The 24,822-nt window shown below is 43.7% G+C and overlaps 1 protein-coding gene across 3 annotated transcripts in view; it reads right to left on the bottom strand.

Moving 5' to 3' along the window:
* for (cGMP-dependent protein kinase for) overlaps window positions 1-24,822 on the bottom strand; it is an 884,581-nt gene that overhangs the window by 666,573 nt on the left and 193,186 nt on the right. The window lies entirely within an intron of this gene.

Genomic DNA, 24,822 nt, shown 5'->3' with positions numbered 1-24,822 from the left:
CTCGCCCCTTCCTTTCCTCCCTCTATTTCAAACTTTTCCTCAGCAAATTCTTCTTTTTTCCTACTAATCTTGCACTCTCTTTCCTTCCATTACCCACTTCGAACTTTCTACGTTATCATCACACTTTCATAATTGTCCTCTATCATGACTTCTGCTTCCCTTTCAAAACTGCTCTTCTTACTCCTTCAATTTCATCATCCCACTTTCATTCTCACCACTTTTTACTTCCTTCTCGATTCTCTCACATCTTCCTTCTTGTTCACGCTTCTCCTATTTCTTCTGTGCATGGTTACTTACTGTCCCATATCCCTCTCTTCCTTCTGCCTTTTCGTGTAGTTGACAGCATTCTCTCACTTTCACACATTTCTCGTCTTTCTTCCTCTCCCCTGTTCACTTCCTTTCTTTATCACACCTCTCTTTCTCCTCCTCCCAATCTCAAGTCTACCTCACCTCTCTCCTCCCTTCTTTTTCTTCCCTACTCTCTCTTCTTTTCCTCCCCTCCTGCTTCCTTCCTCCTCCCCACCTCCGTGCCACAACAAGAAAGGGAGGGTAAGGCTGGATTGGCTACACTGATAACCCTTGATAGCGAGATCTGGGTAGAATCAGAGAGAGGAATCCGAGGCTCTTGGCTTTACCGGGGTTAATCCACACCACACCACACCACACTACACCATACTACACTACACCACACCGCACCGCACCACACTACGCCACGCCACACCACATCACACCACGTCACGCCACGCATCACACCACACAACATGAAACGACACCACAGCAAACACTACACTACACCACGCCACATAAAACAATGCAACCTTGGGAGGAGGCACTGGGGGGGATGACGGTGGAAAGTCTGGGAGAGTGAGGTGGGGGTAAAGGGATGGTTGGGGAGATGCAGGGGAGAGGGGGAGGGTAGGGTAAGAGAAGAGGCACTGTATAGTAGGGGAGGGAGGGGGAGAGAAGAAATGGTAGGGAAAGGTGGGGGAGTAGGAGAGGGAAGGTAAGATTAAAGAAGGCAATGGAAAGGGTGAAGGCGGGGAGTTTTGGGGAGAGATGGGGAAGAAGGGATGATGGGTGGTGTTGTGATGGAGAGAGGGGAAGTGAAGAGGAAAAGAGAAAGAGACGAGGGGGAAGGGAAGGGAAGGGGATATATGATGGAGAGGAGAGACATGAGAAGGGAAGGTGGTAGGGAGTTTGGGGAAGGGGTGGGTAACGAGGGTGGGGGAGGTGGTGCGTGGTGTGGTGACGGAGGGAGAGGAGAGGAGAGGAGAGGAGGAGAGGAGAGAAGGGGAGGGGAGGGGAGGGGAAGGGATGGATCGGTGGATTATCCTAGAGAAAACACCACGGTGGGTCAAAGGCAGGGAAAGGGTAAAAAAAAAAAATACCTCCGTTTTAAACACCAAGTTCCACAATAAACACATAAACAAGTAAACAAACAATCAAGATGGTGTGCATACCTGTGACATCAGCAACATATCACCTCACTCCCAGATCAAATTAAATATAGGATACTTTACAAGAGCTCTATGTAATCTGACTTTACGGCGTTACTGATAAGAAAGCAAGTACGGTACAACACAGAGGCAGACGTTCCCTTTTCTCTGGGGGTCGCCTTACAAGTGGCTTTGAGGATTCCGTAACACACCCTTTGTAGCGATTTATTCTGCTCATTACACCTCAATATCCTCTTATAATGTTCCTAATGCAGCGATGTTAAGGTGTAACTTGAACAATAATTAGCTATGGGAGAGGTGTAACGAAAGGCTGTTGAATCAGGGACTGGAGTTCACGTGGCTCAATCCGGCATCTCAAAAACATTCCAAGCAAGTAATAAATATGACAAACTAATATTATTATCAACTGTGTTACCTGTCAACCTTTCGTGAGGCACGCAAGGATTTACGAACGAATAAGATGTTCATTATATCCGTGTACAGCAGGGAAAACTTTGAACTAAATATATAACGGGAATTTAATAAGCACATCCGTCAACAGAGCCACATTACACGAAAAAAATTACCATACAATTATTAGTAAGAGACAAGGTTTGGTCATTAAAAAAATAAAAAAGAAAAAAGAAAAGAAGATACAGTACGTGAAGCACAAAAATAAATAAATATATAAATAAACTATAGGGGCACTCAGTGGAGCGCATCTCTCCGACAAGAGCAACGTAATTTCCAAACCACTCTTCATAATGGGTTAGGATTTCTCGTCACTGATTAGAGTTTCGCAAAAAGTGTTTTCCGGTTCCAGAATCTGTCATACAATCCGGATCTGTCCCAAAAGTTAATCGATTGTTCCCTCGGACATGAGCTTTCTACCCACCAAATTTGGTCCAAATCTGACTCTTTTAGTTTTCGAGTAATCCTGCTAACATACATACTAAAAAACAGACAAACATGGATGAAAACATACTCTCCTTGTCAGAGAGAATAAATAAACTAGTAATAGTATAGCTGCATGTGTCCCTCGTTTTTGTGGGGTGGGTGGGTGACTAGTGACTCCCTACCCTCACTCTCCTCCCTCACCCTCACCCTCCTCTTCTCCTCTAACTTCCCTCCCTTCCCCAAACCTCCTCCTTGACCCCAACACAGCTCCGAGGCTCGTCAAAGGACACGCACGATCGGTTTCCCTGGATCCTCCCGAATAGCACGCCTCCTGTCCCCTCACCCCAACCACCCAGTGTCGCCTTACACTTACCCTCTCTTGCAAATTTCGATGCTTTATTTTCGCTGGTATTTTTTTTTAAGTAGGAAACATTAATTCGACAGTATATCTGGGCATCTTTCACATATCGACATTTTAGACCTTTTATTTCCACTATCAGGCTACTTCCATTTTATCTCCTCATATACAAATTGAACAGCGTCTCACACACACATTAACACATTATTTCCACTATTAGTCTACTTTACTTTCGCCCACATAAAAGCCGAACAAAATTAAATCATGGTCTTTCACACATTTCCACATCCTTTCGCTACCAATCTAATAGAAAGAAAAAAAAAAAGGGGGGGTATCTAATTTCTGTTACACTGGGCTGAGTTAGATTGGCATGCATTTACCACAGACACTAGACATGGTATCATATTAAAATAGAGGCCAAAAGTTACCTAACCTATAGACATTATCCATATCTTCTCCATAGCCTCCCTCTCCACACAGAATCAAGAAAGGTCAAGACATTATAAAGTGAGTCAATATATTAAGATGGTGGTTAAGGAGTTGTGTTTTCTTACGCCTTAATGTCACCCTAACACGCACCTCACCCTGCACGATCTAATTTTATATCACTTCCTGAGAGAGAGAGAGAGAGAGAGAGAGAGAGAGAGAGAGAGAGAGAGAGAGAGAGAGTTGTGGTGGGGGGGTGAGAAAGGTTAACCACTTCAGTTCGACGACGTATCTTTTATTTTCGCAAGCTCAGATTATGAGACACACCAGATATCTCCTTTAGGAACAGACGTACCCCTTCCATCCGACGACTTTATTCTTAAGCTTTGCTATCTCCAGACGCTTTCACTCAGCTAAGGAGGGCATCTTAGGGGTTATTGAAGGCTATATCTAACCCCTCCAGCTCAAAGTCTCCCCAAAGCTGAATAAAATCGTCTGGAGGCGGAAATATGTATAAAAAAATCTAAGTCCTCACACTGAAAGGGCTACTGGGAGGGTCGGGGAGGACGGGATGCGCATGTGTCTCTCTCTCCTTCCCCGCCACTACGCACTTGGGTCGCCTTGTCCTCGGCTTAACCCCTTCACCCTCAGTACATGTCTATCTTTTTCCTTCTAATACCAAACAGCTGAATACACAGATAATATACAACGGAGCATCAACGTGCCTTAGACAAGAATAAATCAGTAAGGAAGAAGTGTTACGGAGCCTCCTAAGTCTACCAGGATACGGCCCTTTGTGTGTGCGCGTTCCTTCAGTGTGCGTACATTCTTACCTGCATCCCTACAAAGGCTCCACTCAACGCACACACGCACACTCACCCATGCGCACACAGCAACACACTAATATATACAGAGTTTGAATACATTACTTGATGACGCTGAATGACACACACACACACACACACACACACACTCTCTCTCTCTCTCTGTCACATTAATCTATATACAAACCACACCCAGGCCGAGGAAAACAACAGACTACCAAACTGCAGGTAAAAAAAAAAAAAAAAAAAAAAAAAAAAATCCCAGAAGCCGCCCTGACCTACTTACAAAAACCACAAGACAACAACATAACTCTTAACTCCTTTACCACCACGAGTCAGCACAACAGGGACACTACTTTGCACAATCTTCCTACAGCACTTCTTCGTGACTAGCACCATCCTCTGCTAAGTATTCTAGATGGTGAGCCTGCAAATTTAGGCCAGGTTAGAGTAAAAGGGGTATTGTTAAAAATGATACCAATTTCTTTGCGATACTTCCTTTATACTGTTGCCACCGCCAGACGATTTTATTCGGTTTAAGGCAGGCCTGTTGGGGTAAAGTAATAAAATACTTTGTTACGAAGAGTCCCAAGGCAGAAAGGCAAAAATTCAAAAGTCTTCCCTTAAAGAATATCAAATAAGAAAAAGAAAACGAAGCAACCATAAGAAGGAGAGGGTTTCGTTGCGCAGACAGGCCAGAAAATTGACTCAAATAATAATAATAATAATAATAATAATCTGGCCTTAATACTGCTTGTGACCTCTTGCCTTTCTAAGCCACCCTTCATTGTTCATCCCTTAATCCCTTTACTTTCAAGACGCATTTTTCAGGCGATTTCATTCCGCTTTGAAATATCTTATAGCAAAAAGGGCTATAAATGACCCTTCCAATTCGAAAAACCTGTCCAAAAATATTAAATCATTTGGCGGCAGCAATAATTAAAGAATGAAATAGGTCTTTGGATTGATGGCGTTAATTCTGTCACCACCATATTTCCTTCTCGTTAATGATGCACGATACTGTTCACGTAAAAGTATACCTTCTTAATATATACCGGTATCTGTCACTGTTATGCTTGAGTTTACATACTTTATAATATCAATCTGTCACCGTAATGCTAGAGTTTACATAATGCATTCTCGACCCAGCGATTATATTCACCTGAAAAGATTCCTTCCTGGGTCAAGTCCAAATACACTCCATGATGTATTTATTAATTTTTTTTTTCCTGTTTATTTCAAGAGGGTGCCCAGGTAGCCAAGAGGTTAATGAAGGTTATATCCAAGAGCCGGTATTCTCGTCGGTTAAGGAAGATCCCTAACACCTCTTCCTTGGCGATTTATTTTGCTTATTACTCCTTTCCATCCTCTTCTGTGTCATTTATATAATTCCAGTACCACTACCTAGAGCATAAATAATATACAAATTGATACCATCCAGCCGTATCCACAAAATAAATCGCTAAGTAAAGGTGTTAGGGACCTTAATCGTCGGGAACACCTGCCTAGGGGGTTCTATTCTCGCTCATACTGGACGATTTTTATACCGGTACTAACAGGTTAAGGGTACACGGTTTACGGGTGACCTCTCTTACCTCTCTGAAGGACTCTACTCATGTGACCCACGGAAAGAGTCTGACCTGATCCGAGGCACCGATAAGACTGGCAGACACAACACCATGGCAACAGATCGGCGATATTTCCAGCAAACGCGTACTCTACCTCCATCTCTCAATTTCACCGATTTTTTTTTTCCTCCGCTTTTATTTCGTGTCCTATCCCAGTTCTCTCTCATCATCAACCCCTCTCTCTCTCTCTCTCTCTCTCTCTCTCTCTAGCCTGACCCCACGGCTAAACTGTCAGCTACATGCACAAAACCCGGGGAAAATTCTCTTACAATATATCCAGCAAACTCACACCCTTAACTACCCTTGCCCTTGTTAGGTCTGGCCACACTGGGAGAACCACCTAAGGGTCACTGAGGCAAATAATGAAAATCTCAAGTGGAATCCCAGGTCTGTCTGATGAGCTTGAACACTTGTTGAATATTTTGTATTTACTTTGTAGTCTGTAGATGATTACATTTTAGGAGACTTTTTGGACTGGAGGATTAGATATAGCCTTAAACAGCACTATTAAAACCTAAATCTCCTTATCAAGTTTCAAAGAGTCGTATTTTGGGTCGAAGACTTAAAAAAAAAAAAAACTGACTGAAAGGGTTAATATCACTTAAGTCTTTGCTATCTGTTACCTCCGTCCTTTTTTCTCTCTCATTCCATTATGTGAACAGCAAATGGAAAAACAGAATAAAAAATGTAGAATGCTTCCTCAATACCTATACATCTGATTTACCAATTTCCCCAATTCACAGTACCGGCTGAAATCTGCGAAACTCTGGAACAAACTCCTGACATAGCGAGGGATTGGTGCTCTAAATCTCTCTCCCTCCTAACCCCTAGTTCGGCTGGTAGGTCGGATTATATTACTCAAATTTCTTATGAAGTTTAAAGCCTGGAAAATGTATATAAAATTCAACATAAGCAGCTCAGAGTCGTGTTAGAGGAGGTCAAGCAAAGGGGTCACTCCCCCTCCTCCAGATCCTATTTATTCTTGCATGCACAAACGTTTGGCTTCCAGTATTCTACATCAGTAAGAAAAAATATATATATCCTTTAAGCTGATCAGGGGCACTCCGTTTCCTATTACAACCGTCCACGGGTAGCCACAATAAAATTCCTGGGAAAAATGTACATGAACATAACAATCTAAACCTGCTAACATCCTATTTATTCTTGCATGCACAAACGTTTGGCTTCCAGTATTCTACATCAGTAAGAAAAAATATATATATCCTTTAAGCTGATCAGGGGCACTCCGTTTCCTATTACAACCGTCCACGGGTAGCCACAATAAAATTCCTGGGAAAAATGTACATGAACATAACAATCTAAACCTGCTAACACCGGGAGGGAAGCGGTTTATTTTTTTCTTTATTTATTTCCTTACGTCTTTCTTTCTTCTTTTCTTTCTTTTTTTTAGACCTGTGTTCCATCTAAAGGTATGTGTAAATTTTGGGCAACACTGGTCAAAGATAATAATAAAACTCCTCCAAATGCTAAATGTAACTCTGACTGCCAATTTAAACTGTAATTTTTTTCTGGTGTAGAATGAGTTTGAGAGATTCTTGCAAGGGAACGTTATCCATAAACAGCCATTTGTACTCGAGTGGAAGTAAACTAATCTCCTCATTCCATATATAGTATACCAATAGTTTATCTCAGTCACACCCGAGTTAAGGGAGAGAATTAATATTTTATGGAGAAGCCACAGTCAATGTCAGTATCAGGATATATGAGGAACAGGTAAAACAACCATTTCATCTTCGCTACATAGAAAAAAAAAAAAAAAAAGACGAACCACTAAGGTGTATTTTTGTGCAAAGCTATATGAGGAATGGGAAAAATAAACAATAAATATTCCTTCACTACGCAAACAATAATAAAGAAATCAAAGACGATTCGCTGAGGTATATTTCTGTACCAAGCCAGACGAGGAAACGTAAAAACAAAACTTAAAAACAAACACAACTTCTTCGATATACAAACATCAATAATACACAAAACAGAGACGAATCAGGAAGGTATATCTTTGTCTTTACGCTTAACATTCCTCTTTCGATATACAATAAAACTAAACATAAATATTAGATGAATTTCTGTCTTCTCAACTTAAATATACCTCCTTCCCTTCACAAACTACAAAAATAAACAAAACAATAGACGAACCAGGGAGGTGTACTTTGGCTTCTCAGCTGGCCTGGGACCCGTCAGAAAAAAAGTCGCCCCTGGAGCCCAAATAAAGGCAGAGACAGATTAGATTTAGTGACATTATCGTGGAAACAAGAGACAGGTTATGGGACTCCTGACGACGCTCTCACCTTCCTCCCCTTCCCCCTTTCCTCCCTCCCCTCTCCCCTCCTCTCATTCCCCCTTCAGCACTATCCCCACACCCTTCACACCTCTTTAAGCTTCCATCCTCCATTCTTTTCTAATAAGGTGGTTTGTGGGGAAAGGAGTGTAAAATAATACCCCCCTCCTTATTTACTTAGCGAAGAAAGTACTGCAATGTTTCCGGGCATCTCGAAATGAACGGATCTTGAGTTGGGATCTCTGTTAGTTTGTTCAAATCTTTTTCTTGAAGGGAACACTCTTGCTGACTTCTGGCCTTTGGTTCCTTCTTCCTTCAATAAAATAAAAAGAAAAAAAGGACAGTACAGGTTTTGGTCAAGAAGGAACAGTACGTGGAACAGAAAATACTGAGTAGAGTTTTATAGAGCAAGTTATATTATGTCAGCACTGGGAGGTTTGGTGTTATTCTCTTGCCATATTTCCATATTCAGACTTACGAAAGGTGTCCTTCCCTCTGTCACCACATCCCACCCACATCCTCACCCACTCATAATCTCCCCTCCCCTCCCAGCCCACCAATTCCCTTCTCCTCACACAATTCCCACCATCACCTCCCCTCCCACCGTACCCCATCCCATTCCTCCCCTCCCCACCTAACAATTCCCTGACCCTCCCCATCCCTTCCACATCCTCACCCAGCCACCATCTCCTCTCCCCACCCACAAATTTCCTTCTCCTCACCCTTCCCACCATCACATCCCCTCCCACCCTACCCCATCCCATTCCTCCCCTCCCCACCCACCGATTCCCTTCCCTTTCCCTTTCCCCTCACCCTCACTTCCCCTCAAGTTACAGCCTCACATGCTATTCACGGGGTGGGCAATTAATCAGGCCACTTCCACAACTTTGGCAAACTTCCCGGCCCACACACTTAATGGAACTCCAAATGTCTGATAACACAGGCACGTAACATATTTCACTCATTAACAGAGGAAATATAGACGACATAACCACCCTGAAATGAGCATAGGGTAAGAATATAGAGGTCTTTTTTCCAATCCACAGGGAATATACATGGAAGACTCGCTGCAATTTTAAAACCGGTATTCAGGGTAAAAACTATAAATGACGTCCTTTTCCAACCTGCAAGAAATGTATAAGTATGATTCACTGCAATAAATACTTAAAAGGCGGTACTTTATACTTATACATCTTACTAGCAGAGGTATTATTTTTGGAACCTTCTTACTTATATGGCCTCTCGTCTCCCACACAGACACCACAGAATGACAGAATCCCTACTCCATCCCCTACATCCTCCCCAGCTACATCCGCACCCCCCCAACTCCTGCAGCCGAACTCTTCACTCTCACTCCCTCCCATTCCTTCTACCAATCCCACACTACTCCCCCCAAACACTCCCTACATCCTCACTTTCCTCCTCACTTCCCACCTTCGCCCTCCCCCCAAAAAAACTCCTCATTAATTCACCAAACACACACACTCTACTCCCTCCAACCCGATCACCCCCACGACTCACGCTTCCCCTACTTCCTAACCCACACATCTCATGCCTCTCCCTCTCTCTATCCACCACACCCACACTATTTCTTTCACCTCAAACTGCTATCACCACACTTCTCCCACCTCCCCACCCAGCCAGCCTACCTTCCACACCCAATTAGCTCACCTTCCCACCCTGCTAGCCCACCTCCCCACCCCGCTAGCCATACTCCCCACCCCGCTAGCCCACCTCCCCACCCAGTTAGTACCTCTCCCCTTCCACCCAACATACCCCCTTCCCTCCTATCAAGCTGACCAAGCCTCTTCACTAACTGCTTCACCTCAAACCACCTGACACATCTCACACTGTATTAAGCTTCACACCAAATTAAGCTTGCTCTCCTTGTTAGAGGGTGAAGAAGGACGAGGAAAGAAGAACTATATTTACACTGACCAAGAAAAGCTCAGTAACCAAGAATATAAAAAGTACCGGTAAGATAAGTTCAGTAACCACGAATATTCAGAGCAAAAATAACTTAAATCTTGCAAACAATTAATCTATATTTACACACATCAAGAAAGTTCAGTAACCAAGAACAGGGTGTAAAAATAACTGAACTTTGAACACGACAGATCAATACTGCCAAAAACCTTGATTATTCAGTGAGAGAAAGTAAAAACAGCCTAGAACCTGTATACGATTTATATATATATCTCAATAAACTAAAAGTGAGAAGTAAAAATGATAAAAAATAACCTTTACCACTTGCAGACTAATATATATATATAACTATTTATAGCCAGACGCCTTAATCACGGAGGGGATAGCCATAAATAAATCGACTAATAAAACAAACAAGTAAATAAATATACCGGTATATATGACTGACGTATCTGAAGTCCATTTAATTACACCGGACACCTGACTGACAATATCTCCTACTTCCTCCATTAATTTCCTTGCTTTTTATTGCCAACCAAAACACAGGTTAAAGTTACTGAAAATTAGGACAGTAGGAAATATTTTAAAACAAACCAGGAACACAAAGAGGAACTACGCGTAAAATTTATGACCTTTAAATAAGCTACTAACACATCCTAAAAATAAGTGACCTCTACTCCTGAAGGCTGTGAAGATAAAACTGTTTACTTCAATCTACTGAATTGGTTGTTATCAGTGCCCCCAGTAACAGTGCATTTCAAGGGTAATGACATAACCTTGATGGATGAACTCTCTCTCTCTCTCTCTCTCTCTCTCTCTCTTCTACCCTCCTAACTCCAACATCTCTTCCCCCTCCCCCACTCCTTTCTCCCTTCCTCTTCCCTCAGCTCCCCCAGCACCTCACCTGCGTCCGCGACAAGTACACCTGTCATATCACATTACTACATCTAATCAGTCACCTTTACGCTACCTAGCACCTCTTCCTTAGCGACTCATTCCTGGGTATGGCGGGTCAGTATAATTTTACGAGTTTCCCCTTAGCTAAATAAAAGCGTTTGGGAATTGCAAGAATGGAGTAGAAAAAAAAAAGTGATCATAAAGGGATTAAGATAAGTACTATGTAATCACGTCAAAGGGATTACCTAGCTGAAGAAACAAAGTAAATAAACAAGATAAGCAAAGAAATAAATCAGGTGCTTGCAAAAAAAAAATTAGATTCCTTCATGACAGAGATAATTAATTTTACCTGTGATAAATGATTCACTTCCCGCTGAGGAACAATAAAATTCTCTCTCTCTCTCTCTTTATCCACCTACCTACCTATCTATCTATCTACCTCTCTACCTGTCTATCTCCAAACAACATTACTAGTTCACATTAATGATTACTAGTTCAAATAAGATCATTTTTCTCTCTATTACCAGTTCACAATACATCAACCTTCCCCTTATATTTCCAATTTATTCCATCTCGTCAATTAGGCAGGTCCACTCATCCACCAAGCCTCACACACCACATGAGAATATCGATGTTACTTCACGTTCTACCTGGCTAGTTCAGGTGAGGGGCTCAATTAAAGCTCACGATCAGGCAAGACTCAAGATCAGGTAAGGCTCAAGATCAGGCAAGACTCAAGATCAAGTAAGACTCAAGATCAGGCGAGACTCAAGATCAGGCAAGACTCAAAATCAGGCAAGACTCAAGATCAGGCAAGACTCAAGTAAGACTCAAGGTCAAGTAAGACTCAGGTCAGGTGAGACTCAAGATAAGACACTAATCGCCTCGTAAAGTACAGGTAATTCCGTCCGTAATCTCCAAGCTGATATCTATCGCACACACCTGTTGATCTTAAAAGTCAATCGTAGCAGAGGGTCGTATTCTAGGTGGCAAAAGGGGCATCGCAACACCTCTTCCTTACCGATTTATTCTCCATATTACACCTTAACATCATCTTGTTCACTATCTATGGAATTTTAATCCCAACATAATTTTCGTTAATAATATACATGAGGTTAATGGTATGCAACGTGAAGAATAAATCGCCAAGGAAGAGGCTTTAAGAAAACTCTACAGTCTCAATGAATAGCACCTAGAGGCTTACCAGAACTTAAGAGAATGCTGGGGTGAGTTGGCAACAGCTCACTGTCAAAGGGTTATCGGTATTGGCACTGTTTTGGGAACTCACAACATCAGTATTACACACACACACACACACACACACACACACACACACACACACACACACACACACACACACAAACATTCACTAGGACCATTATCACTTACTTCTCTGAATCTAACTTTGAAAAATTTACCCCTAACTCTCTTCCCTCACTGTCCGTTTGCCGTCCCTTCTCTCTCCGTCTCCTTCTCCTCCCTCCTCTCTCCATCTCTCCTTCCTCCCCCCTTTCTAAGTTTCTACTTCCTCCCCTCACCGTCTTCCCCCTCCCCTTACATCTATCTCCTGTTCATCTTTCCCTCTCATACTTTCCCTTCTTTCTCTGTCACTTTCCCTCCCTTCTCTGTTTGTATCTTCTCCCTTCCTTCCTCCCTCCACTCCCTGTTTCCCCTCCCTCCCTCCACTCTCCACAGCTCTGACCCTGAACGAAGTTAGTGCAAGGTTTCATGACTATGGCTTCGTCACTTGTAAATCTAGCTCACACACAAACAGGTTACGTCAATCAGGGACACGCACTCGGATACCTCACACCCTTTTGTTTATCAGCTAATTATATACTAATACTAAAATAAACACTACATCTCAAGTCCTTAATTCAATACCATTCTCTATTCTTGCTCATTTGTTCAGTTTTATCCTCTGTTCTTCCTTGTTGGTTCAGTTCTCCACCTAGCTGACTCGTGAAATTATCTGTTATGTTGTCTGATATGCATGCCTATCCTCCCCCTCCCTTCCTCTCTGATTCACTTGGTATGCCGTCTACTCTGCATGTCTTAAGATGGATTCGCAAACAGGCTTAACATCAACTCCCTCTCATAATCCGGCTTTGTGTTTGGCGGGGAAGATGAGGAAAGTAGGCTACAGGGTCTTGACCTGTCTCCCGTCCTTCCTTTAAAAAAAAAAAAAATATCGCTACAAGAAGAAAATTATCGTAGGTTACATCCCCTGAGAGAAGACTAAGGGGAGGAAAGTGTATCATTTTCCCGTGTCTAGTTCTTCCTGTAAAATGAACGTAGTGACAGGATATTGATCGTGAACATGTCTGTCCATCCCCAGGTCTGTTCAGTCCCCCATCTCATGAAGTCATTTGGTATATATAATGAACCCGTCCAGCATGGCATCAAGTCAGGAGGCCGACCAACGCTCCAGTCCTCAGACCGAATCACGTATGACCAGGCACGAGGTCATTTACTCATGCAGACTGTCAGTATGGCGGTTAAGGCACCATCCATCACTCCACATCAACTCCACTTAGCTAAACACTCCATGCACTCCACCACCTCCTCTCTTTCTCAATACCCCCATACTTTGCATTCCTCTAACACCTTTCACTACTGGCATGTTTATTCCTCCTGGCATCTGACGAACTTGTTTTTCAATTTGGGGAAGATCTTTAGTAATGCACGCGTTAATGAAGATTGTTTCCTACCAACGGGAAGACAAGAGTGTGGGATATACGACAGTGGGGGACGCGGGAGTGGGGGATATACGAGAAGTGGGATATGGGAGTATTCAGGGACACGAGTATCTTGTCTGGGTAGTGGCAATGCAAACGTGGCCGATACCGGTTTGGTACTGGCGGGCAAAAACTAGTGGGATGGGTCAAGATAGGGCACGGGAGGGTGTGACCTGGGGTGATGGGGGATGGGTATGAGGGTAGGATGAATGGGTATATGGACGTGGGTGATGCTGAGGCGAGAGGAGAATGACCTGGGTGGGAGTGAGATGATGATGATGATGATTGTGTGTGTGTGTGTGTGTGTGTGTGTGTGTGTGTGTGTGTGTGTGTGTGTGTGTGTGTGTGTGTGTGTGTGTGTGAGAGAGAGAGAGAGAGAGAGAGAGAGAGAGAGAGAGAGAGAGAGAGAGAGAGAGAGAGAGAGAGAGAGAGAGAGAGAGAGAGAGAGAGAGAGAGAGAGTCACGCTCGAAATCATCTCTTACACTCTAACCTCTTGCCAACGAAATCCTGAATTTCAACTTCACAAGCCACATTAAAGTCAGTAAAAGTCTGTCTTAATCAGCACCTTTTAATAAGAAATTTTCCACAGGTTTAAAAGAAAATGTTGTTCACGTAATAATCCTCTCGCAAGCAGGTAAAAGGAATTATATTTTTTTTAATGTTCATATTTACACACAAGTATAAAATAAACACACACACACACACACACACACACACACACACACACACACACACACACACACGCACACGCACACACACACACACACAATGCAGAGTGGAACAAATGGAATGGACATGGGGACGGGTTGAATAGGTAAGTGGGCAAATTATAGTCGAGTGATTTGTTGAGTGGATAGATACGTGGATGGCTGAGTGGATAAGTGAATATGCGAGTAGATAGGTGAGTAAAGTGGACAGGTGGAATTGGATACGCGAGGAGATACGTAAGTAAACAGGTGGATGCAAAGGAGAGTTCAAGGACAGGTGGATGGCTGAGTGGATAGGTGGGTGGGTAGGTTATGGTGGTGAAGGAGGGGGATGGATACGCTACATCAGAAACGTCTAATTGTCAGTGAGGCGAGTGAAAGATGAGGTAGTTGTGTGACTACCTCGCGTGCGTCTTAAAGGAGGAAAAAAAAATGAGAGAGAGAGAGAGAGAGAGAGAGAGAGAGAGAGAGAGAGAGAGAGAGAGAGAGAGAGAGAGAGAGAGAGAGAGAGAGAGAATATCCAAAAGCCCGAATAGAAAAAAAAAATAAATAAAAACAGTACATTTAACCACTGCTCATTCGGGCTTCAAAATATCTTCACTTGGCATCATCATCATCATCATCACCATCACCACCACCACCCAAATCTAAACATCGCAGCTCCAGAGAGTAACATTAAAATAAAACAAACAACACACAGATATTTACTACATTTATAGAATGGTTCTCTGCCTAAACAAAGCGAATCCTGTCTGTTACATCATTTCCTGTGGGGCAGATTAGTAATAAGGGAATCCAGACCTTTTTTTTTTTATGTATATGATTCAGTACCGGGAGATTCATTGTTGTTTATGCTCTGGGGGTGTAAGATGATTCTCCCCCCCTCCTCTCCCTCTCTCCCTCTCTCTCTCTCTCTCCCCCCCCGCTGAGTGAACTAGTGCACGTCAAACCACAAGCACACCGCCCTGTGAATCACTAAAGCAAGACTGACGAGAGAGAGTAATAAAATTCAGGGGAGACTTAACTTTATGGGGGCAACAGAAAACGGGTTTGGCCTGTCATACTTTAAAAGGTTGTGTAATATGAGAAAGATAAAGATTAGTGTAAGAGTCAGAGAGAGAGAGAGAGAGAGAGAGAGAGAGAGAGAGAGAGAGAGAGAGAATGTGTGTGTGTGTGTGTGTGTGTGTGTGTGTGTGTGTGTGTGTGTGTGTGTGTGTGAGAGAGAGAGAGAGAGAGAGAGAGAGAGAGAGAGAGAGAGAATGTGACAGTGAGACAGGAAGGAAGAGGTAATTGAAGCAGCAACTTGAAGGAGATGACTAGGCAGGACCAAGATAACCAGTGGAAGGGAGGGGAGGCAGGCAGGCAGGCAGGCAGGCAGGTAGGTGGCAGGGACATCTTGGCAGGGGAGCGAAGGTAGCAGGCAGGAAGACAGGGAAATGACGAGGGAAGGGAGTTCGACAGGGAGGTAGGGGAGAGAAGACATGATGAAGAGTTGGGAGAAGGCCGGGAGAAGACAGGATTCACACAGGAGGCTGGAGACTCCTCATGGGGAAGAGAAGACAGGAGAAAGGAAGGAAGGAAGGGGTAGAAGAGCGGAACTAGAGGGGCAAGGGAGAGAAGACAGGAAGGGAGCAGGAAGTGGGGAAAAGAGAGGAAGGAGGAGAGGAGGGGAAAGACGAGAGGATGCAGGAAGGAAGAGGGGAAGGACGGGCACGGATAGTTTGGAAGGATGGAGGTGGGGATGGAGGATGAAAGGTGGTGAGGTGGTCAAGCAGGACGTGTAAGGAAAGAGACATGCAGAGATGTAGGCTTTTGGAGACAGGGAAGGACAAAGGTGGGCAGGAAAAGGAGGGAAGGAGGCAGGTAGTAAAGCAATGATGGGAGGGATGGAAGGCAGGAGGGCCAAGTAGTACGACAGTGAGTGAGTGAGTAAGGCAGATGGGGAAGGGATGAGGGAGAGGCAGGCAAACGGGCAGGGCAGGGCAAGGAGAGAAGTAGATAATTTACATACACAATGGGTGAAGGAACTGATACAGGTAAGCAGGTTTAGGAGGGAGGGGGGGGGAGCAGCTAGGCAGGATATCACTAAGCCAATACAGCAGGCAGGCAGGCAGACAGAAACACAGACGGGCAGGCAAACATGTAACCAAGCAGACAGACAGACTAGTTGGCAGGCACTGTTGATTGGCAGGTACGAAGGGAAAGGTAGAAAAAAAACATAAACAAAAATTAGAATATAAACGAGGGAACATTAAACAGCAAAAACAAAATAATCCCAGGCCAACTATTCTAAGAGGAGGAACCAATGTTAACTTTACGATGTACCCGGAAAACAAAGACGGAGATAAGGGTAAAGACTGAAGACGGCATAATTGTAGATAGAGAGGTAATAATGAAGGGAAAATAAGCATCTGGGGAAAGCCAAACACGCACTGATAATAAGAGAATGAAGGAGAACTGGCAAGCAAAGTGGGGGTAGTAAAGAGGTAGGTAGGAAGAGATCAGGCATAGCACGCAGGCAAAGATAATAACGGCTTGGGAGACAGCAAGCAAGCACACAAGACAGCAAACAGACAGGCAAGAGAGGATACAAACAGACAAGCAGGGAAAGGCTGGCATAAGCAAGGCCGGAGGTCACAGAAATTACCCTCCTCAAATCTTCAGCACATATTGTTTACCTTGACTTAATAACCTTTGTGCAGCTGACAGGTATAATTATATTCTAACTAGCTAATTAAGAGAGGAAGAAAGAAGGTATGCATGAACTACAGACATCACGCAAAGTTAAAAGAAAAAAGTAAATAAAATCACACGAGAGAGAGAGAGAGAGAGAGAGAGAGAGAGAGAGAGAGAGAGAGAGAGAGAGAGAATGCAAAGAAATGAACAATAAACCAAGAAAAAAAAAGACAGCATCTAAAAGAGGGTGGAAAGCAGAGTAATAAGCAGACAACAGCAGCATGGCAGCAGGAAGTAGTCAATTGTCAGCAGGGGAGCCAGGCAATGAGACAGCGAGCCGCAAAACAGTGTGTGTAGTAAATGGCATGACCAAACAATCAATCCTTCTACCTGTCAGAATCCCCCTCCACCTCAATCACCCTGGCATCATTATCTACAACTACCCTATTCCTACTACTGTTCTACATTGTCTACTTCATTCTACTTTCCTCCTTCTACCCACAATTTCTACTCTCAACCTCACGTCAATTATCTCAGTCTTGTCCAATCCTCTCTTCTCTCTCTCACATTACTCTGTTACTTATATTCACTTCCTTCAGATTCTACTAACGATATTCATTCTCTTCCTCTTCTACTCTTACTATTCTACCTCTCCTAATTATACTACCTCATACTATTCTCTCTCCCTCTCTCCTACTCTTACCTGTTCTGGCTCCTATCCTACCTATCCATTTTCCTCCTCCCACCACCACCACCACAATCCACTCTCCCCTACTCCCCACTCTCTCACACTTCCTCCTACGTTCTGTTGTTAACCACGTGCCCTAAAAATAGTCCATGTAATTGAACAACAACTTTCACCTGCTTTTTACTAACATTTCGTACCCAGGCTTCCCCGAGAGAGAGAGAGAGAGAGAGAGAGAGAGAGAGAGAGAGAGAGAGAGAGAGAGAGGAACCTATTGAAGAAGCATGGAAGAAATGAAAGGAAAACTATATAAAAAAAGTAATAAGGAACGAAGATTGTCAATAAGGCATATATTTAAATAACCTGAAAATTAAAGGCAGGTACTCTGTCTGTCTGTCTGTCTGTCTGTCTCTCTCTCTCTCTCTCACCCATACATCACCTCCCCTATAAGGTTCCTCATCCCTACACTCACACCAGCAGGGAGGCCACGATCTCATCCCCTCCCCTACCCCCCTACCCCTGCCACCCCCACCACGATCTCATCCCCTACCCTACCCCCCTCCCCCTGCCTCCCCCTACGCCTCCCTGCCCCCTACAACCCTAATCCTTATACTGACACTCACCCCTATTACCTTACACTGACCCCTCATCCATATATCCTTCGTCTAGCCTTGGACCGTTGTTCAAACACCCTGTTCACTATCCCGTATATCTAAGTGTGTTTCAAGTCTCAGTAACACCTCTTCCTTGGCGATTTGGTCTACACATTACACCTTACTGTCCTCCTCTGTTACATAAATCCTTCTAACATCGCCATACTCTGCGTAAGTGACGTACAAATGGATATCAACCATCCATAGCCAAAAATAAATCGCTGAGGATGAGGTGTTAGGGAGCTTCCTTAACCGACGAGAATACGAACCCAAGAACTAGGAAGAAAAGCCTCACGTGTACCGCAATTATTCATCTTTTTCTTTATGTTTCATCTTTTTCCACTTCTGTTTGGGGGTCGATATAGGTCACCAATCCTTGCCATTCAGCTTGGTCCTGCGCCTCTTCCACTGTCACCCCCTTCTCTCTCAATTCTTCGTTCACATAATCCAGCTACCTCTTCTACGGCCAATTATTGCTGTATTCATTATTAAGTCACCTCTTCCTTCTCTCTCAAATCTTTGTTCTCATAATCCATCTCCTCTTCAGTCCATTCGTGTTAATTATTATCGAGTCACCTCTCTCATCTTCGTTCACAGAATCCATCCGCCTGCTCTTCAGTTCATTATTGTCGCATTAACCAGAGAACCACAATTACTACCACTCACAAAAACAGACAGAGCACATTATTTTCATTCACCTGTATTAATATTCCATGGCCTACCTTGTGATATCTTGGACAAGCCACTGGACAGCTGATTGGACTGACTGTAAACACGAAACTTACACGGGGACGCAACTGACCTGGAACACGAGAAAATGTTAAATTAGTACCAGGTATATAAAAGTAAAAAAATATAGAGAGAGAAAAAAATAGAAAAGAGCTTAAAAACTAAAGCAATATATATATATATAAATGAGAGAGAGAGAGAGAGAGAGAGAGAGAGAGAAAAGAATTCTGACAAAAGGAGGTTCCCACAAAAAAAGCAAAAGGTTTATTAATTACAGGTACACCTTTCTTATTACTGACTCGCTAACCTGAAGAGGATTTTTTTTTATATTAATGTATCTTCTTATTACTCTCCTTCCAGACTGTAATTATTTACATTATTGTAGGGGCGAGATTTTAAGTTGTAGGGATTAGTTACAGCCTTCATTAACCCCTTCAGTACGAGCAGCCCACCGATAACAGGCGTATGCAAGCCAACCAGTAAACTAAACACATACAATTCGACAGATCACTTCCACGTTGAATAAAATAGTCCGGAGATAACACAGATAAAAAAAAAATGACATCCTTGGGCTAAAAGTTAATATCACAGCTACACAGCCTCCCTAGAAATAAATCAGACGAATAACAATAGTACTTTTATCCTAACTTGGCCCAGATTTTCGTCCTGTCGCAGCTTCTTTTCACGTACCCCAATGACAGTATAAGACAATGCTATGGCTCAACATCCTTTCCACAGCGCTTCTTTATGACTAGCTTCATATTCTAAACGTTAATATATAATCATAGCTCAGCATTCAAGATGGGGACATAATTTTAGGCCAGGTTAGAGTAAAAGGGGTATAGAAAGCGTAACGTCCCTTTATAATAAATTCGTTAACGTTACCCACAACACGGGGGGGAGATAAATGTATTGTGTTTGGATCTTGAGACTCTTGGTAGAATGTAAACAGTGTCGAGGGGGAATATAAACAACTTAGTAAACGAAACACACACACACACACACACACACACACACACACACACACACACACACACACACACACAAACTAACATCTAATATCACACATTTTCCATCTCTCTCTCTCTCTCTCTCTCTCTCTCTCAAACAGCCACTCAGGCGTCTCCCTTTCTCCTTCCCTACCAACCTTTTCCTGACACACACACACACACACACACACACACACACACACACACACACACACACACACACACACAGAACAGTAGCAACAGAGTGAGGGGGTGAAACCAGTCTAACAAGTTCTCTTCTGTTCTTCATAATACAATAAGTTCTCGTTATATGTCGGTAATGTGTTCTGCAATACCTGAACTTTAACACCTGGCACTGTAAACTGGGGAGGAAGGGCCAATCAGCTTTACAGGTTAATTTGTAAGCTTATAGATACATTTAATAGGTTAATTTTTCGATATATCAATGTGACCTAAATTCCTTCAATACGATAACACTATTCCATTCTTTACTTCAGACGATTAAGCTCTGGTGATACATTTGAGAGGAGCTGGAGGGGTTAGTTTTAGCCTATGTTAAATCTCTCATTATCAGGGGAATTTCCTAACTAAAAATCGTCTGGAGGGAACGAGAATGATCAATAAAACAGGTCGTCGGATTTATGAGATTAACAGAAAGAACGAAAAAGAGGACACATATATGGAGGATTTTCTATAAGAGTGACGTAAGATAAACAAACAGTAAGGTAGAGTAGAGAGGCGGGGATTAAGAGGACACTAAAAGGGGTGGTTGGCTGCCCTCTTAACTCGATAATTGGCCACTTAGCTTTCTCCTCGTGGGCTGGGGTAGGGTGGGACATGAGGGGAAAGGATAAGGCGTGATGGGAGATGAAAGGGAAGGGAAGGGAAGGGAAGGGAAGGAATGGGATGAGATGGGATGGGACTGGATGGGAAGGGAGGGAAATGAAAAGAGAAGAAATGGAAAAGGAAGAGATTGGAAGGGGTGAGACGCTACGTGAAGGGATGGAAAGGGAAATGGATGGAAGGAAAGGAAAAGCATGTGATGGAATGGGAAAGGAAGAGGAGGGCAAAAAGAGAGGAGGGAAGAGACTGGACAGGATGGGAAGGGATGAGAAAGAATGAACGAAGTGGGATGGGAATGAACAGTGAATTTTGAAGGCTTGATAAATGTAAAGCGAAAATATATGAACAGGAAATGAATGGTTAGGTGTAAGTGTAGAGGTTGAGTGTAAGATTAGGTGTGAGTATAGAGACTGGGTGTAGAAACTGAAGCAAAGGGCACAAAATGATAGGCAAAGAAGGAAATAATCGTAAGGGATAATAGGACAGCAGTATGAGATATAAGGATAACTGAAACAGAAAGTATAATATGAGGTCTCGTGTAAGAATTCAACTGGACTAGGCAAGGGACAGTAAAAACAGGCGGCATCCTCTCTCTCTCTCTCTCTCTCTCTCTCTCTCTCTCACACACACACACACACACACACACACACACACACACACACACACACACAGCGCTGTTTGTGTTGGCGGGGATGAGCAGCTTGTTTACTTTTGGCCAACTCATTTGCTGCTTAGGTGATGTTCCGAGGGTGGGCTGCGATAAGGGGAAAGGAGAGGTAAGGGGAAGTGGAGAAAACAGAGGAGAGGGGAGAGGGGAGATGGAAGGGAGGGGAAGGGAAAGGAAGAAAAGAGATGGGAGGAGAGGTGAGATGGAAAGGAAAAGAGAAGGAAAGGGAAGGGGAAAGAACAAGGAAGGGGAAGGGTGAGATGGAAAAGGAAGGGGAAAAACAGAAGGGATGGGCAGGGAGAAAGCAGAAAGAGAGGAGGGGAGAGAGGGGCGAAGCAGAGGAGGGGTGCGCTGGAGGGGAAACGAGAAGGAATGCGAAAGGAAGACAAGGAAGGGAAGATCCGAGGACAGATGAAGGAAGAGAGGAAGGGGAGATGAGAGTTGTTATGTGAGGAGTGAAAGGATAAATGGAGGGTACATACGACTCTTTCAGCTCGACAGGTCTCTCTAAATCAGAATATAATCGTCTGGCTTAAGCAATGATAGACAAAATATGTATGTCAACGAAAAGAAGGGATAAAAAACTGTGTTTAAAAATGTGTTAAGAAGCGAGGATGTACACAGTGAAGAATCTAAAAATTAATTAACCGTACAATAAAGGAAGATGAAGAACAGTAAGGTAGACAATAAACAAGAGATGGTGCAGCAGGTAATGCACGAATAACCAACTGTCTGAAGTCAGGATGCTGAAGAATGAAGCAAAGGGACAAAGTGAAAGGAATATAAAAATTAAAAGAATAATACATAAAAAAATGGATAAAGGCTAACAAATGAATAGCTGCACCTGTGGAAAAAGGCCATCACGAAAAGTTTATAAAAAAGGTAAACTATGATGTTTATGTTCGAGAGAGAGAGAGAGAGAGAGAGAGGGGGGGGGGAGTATAGCGAAGATAATGTGTGTCAGAGAACAGTGAGAAAGGACAAACACGACATAAGGGAGGCAGGCGGAACAGAGGAGAAAGTAATTGAGGCAGACAAAAGGAAGGAAGACAACGAGACGAGATGAAGACAGGAAGCGACCCAGACAAGCAAACAAGAAAAGAGGCCAGACAGACACAAGACAACTGCATCAACCCCTTCAACATGAGGAGGCAGGTTTGGATATTACACTTCCTGCCACCAGTCGATTATATTCAAGTCAAAATCGACCACCACTAGGCCTTAATTATACCCTTTTCTCTCTAATCTGGCTTAAAATTACCATCTCTCCACATTGACTACTAAGTTCGAGCCACAGTTTAACACCAGAACATGATGCTAGTCACGAAGAAGCGCCACGGAAAGGATGCAGAGCTACGGTATTGTCTTATTCTGTCACTGAGCTACGTGCAACAGGCTCCTGAGAGACAAACATTTAGGCCAAGTTACGGTGAAAAGACTATAATCCCTCCACACCGAAAAGTCTCATGCTACCACCAGGCGATTTAAGTTAGCAATTGGGGAGACATTTTAAGGTAGGGAGGGGAAGGTACTGAAGGCTATATATAACCCCTCCAGTTCGAAAAGCCTCCTGATCTGCATAAAACCCTCTGAAGACACCAAGAATAAATCAGGCTAAGTCCCCGAACTGACTGGATGATGTGATAGTCAGAGGTAGGGTGATCTAGGAGAGGTAAGGAAGTGAGGTGGGTGAGGTAAGTGAGACAGCAGAGTAACAGATGATCCCACCCTACCCTGCCACCCAGGAGGTACCGTCGGGAGCAAAAGTTCGACTAACATTTCCACCTATTCTGCCTCTCACATTCTACGAGTACTGCTGGCTACAACTCCTAAGCTGAAAGAGGTTTGGTATATTGCTCATCCCACAGACGGTCCTCTTTTATATGATGCGTCAGGGAGGAAAGTGACGGACATGCCCAAGTAGACGCAGTGGAATGGTGAGGAGGACTTTTGAGACGGCCTGTACATTCGAGTCGTGACGGTCACATCAGGTAATGTTGCCCTGCAGTTGCACACGGGTCCTCCCATACCCATGTACGGGTGACCGAGGCAGTGAAGGGCAAGGCGAAGGGGAAGAGGGGTTAGAAGGGGGGGAGGGAGAGGAAGAAGCGACTAGAAGGGATACGGGGAGGAAGGGCAGGGCGAAAGAGAAGAAGGGTATATGGGAAGGAGGGAGAGAGAGGAAGAGACGACTGGAAGGAAGATGGAAAGGAGAGGCAAGACAAAGGGGAAGAGGGGATGAAGGGGGGAGGGAGGAAGAGGAAGACGCGACTGGAAGGACGAAGGGGGAGGAAGATTTTGGACAGGGGGTGCGTGTGGAAGATGACTGGAAGGGGATAAGTAATTCTGTTCTGGATGGGGATGACGAATGGTGATTGAATGGAGTGAAAGCAGAATTATGAACCTGGAGTAGGAGGTAAATGGAGGGTATGAAGGGGAAAAGGAGTTCCGAAGGGGGGAAGGTATCAGTGGGTGTAAGATGGGGATGGCTGCTACACAAATGGAGTGACGGGAATGAACGGGAATCTTGGGAAGTGGGAGAGTCGCGAAATGTGAAGTGGGATAGTCGCGAAATGTAAGGTTATGAAGATGAAATGTGTAGTTGGGAGCTGTTGTGAAGAAGGTAAACGGTAATTATCTAAGAAAGTAATGAGCTGGAAGAGAGGGGTATGAAAATGGTTACTATGACGAGGACGGGGAAGATGACGGTATAAAGGAGAAATATGTGAGAGAGAGAGAGAGAGAGAGAGAGAGAGAGAGAGAGAGAGAGAGAGAGAGAGAGAGAGAGAGAGAGAGATTGATGGAAAGGAGGGAGAGGGGGACATGATGAATAAGAGAGGGAAGAAATGACATATAGGAGAGAGGGAGAAATGACGGACAGTGGAGAGCAAAATAATGGGAAAAAGAGAGACGATGGACAGGAGAAAGAGGGAGAAACGCTGAAAAACAAGAGATGGAGAAAGATGGACAGGAAGCAGAGAATAAACTGCTATGTAGGACTGTCTGAGAGAAACCAGAAAAGAAAACTGAACGCGTCCGGCACCACCCACTCATCACCATCATCATCATCATATTTCATCACCTCCTCTACCGTATCATCACCCATCACCATCACCATCCATCCACGCCACCTCCAATGCCACACCATCCGCATCCACCACAGTCACCATCATCACCCTGCATCACAGCTCACCACATCATCATCATCATCAACAACCTTGTCAATGACAGATCCTCCATCTCACTACATATCCATCATTCATATCCACTTCCTTTTTGGTATAACTTTTCTTCCTTGTAATTTTCTAGCTCTCTTTTTTTCTCACTTTTCTTTGACTCTCTCTCTCTCTCTCTCAAACACACACACACATATGTGCATATTTTTCCCTTTCCTCTTCATCCAAATTTCCGTCCTACAACTTCTTCTTCCTCTCTTCTCACAT

The sequence above is a fragment of the Coenobita brevimanus genome, chromosome 71 (genome assembly GCF_032717465.1).
Source record: "Coenobita brevimanus isolate Jiangsu-jjx chromosome 71, ASM3271746v2, whole genome shotgun sequence".
NCBI lineage: Eukaryota > Metazoa > Arthropoda > Malacostraca > Decapoda > Coenobitidae > Coenobita > Coenobita brevimanus.
Note: the sequence above shows the minus strand (reverse complement) of the source record. Positions and strands in the feature narration are given on the sequence as shown.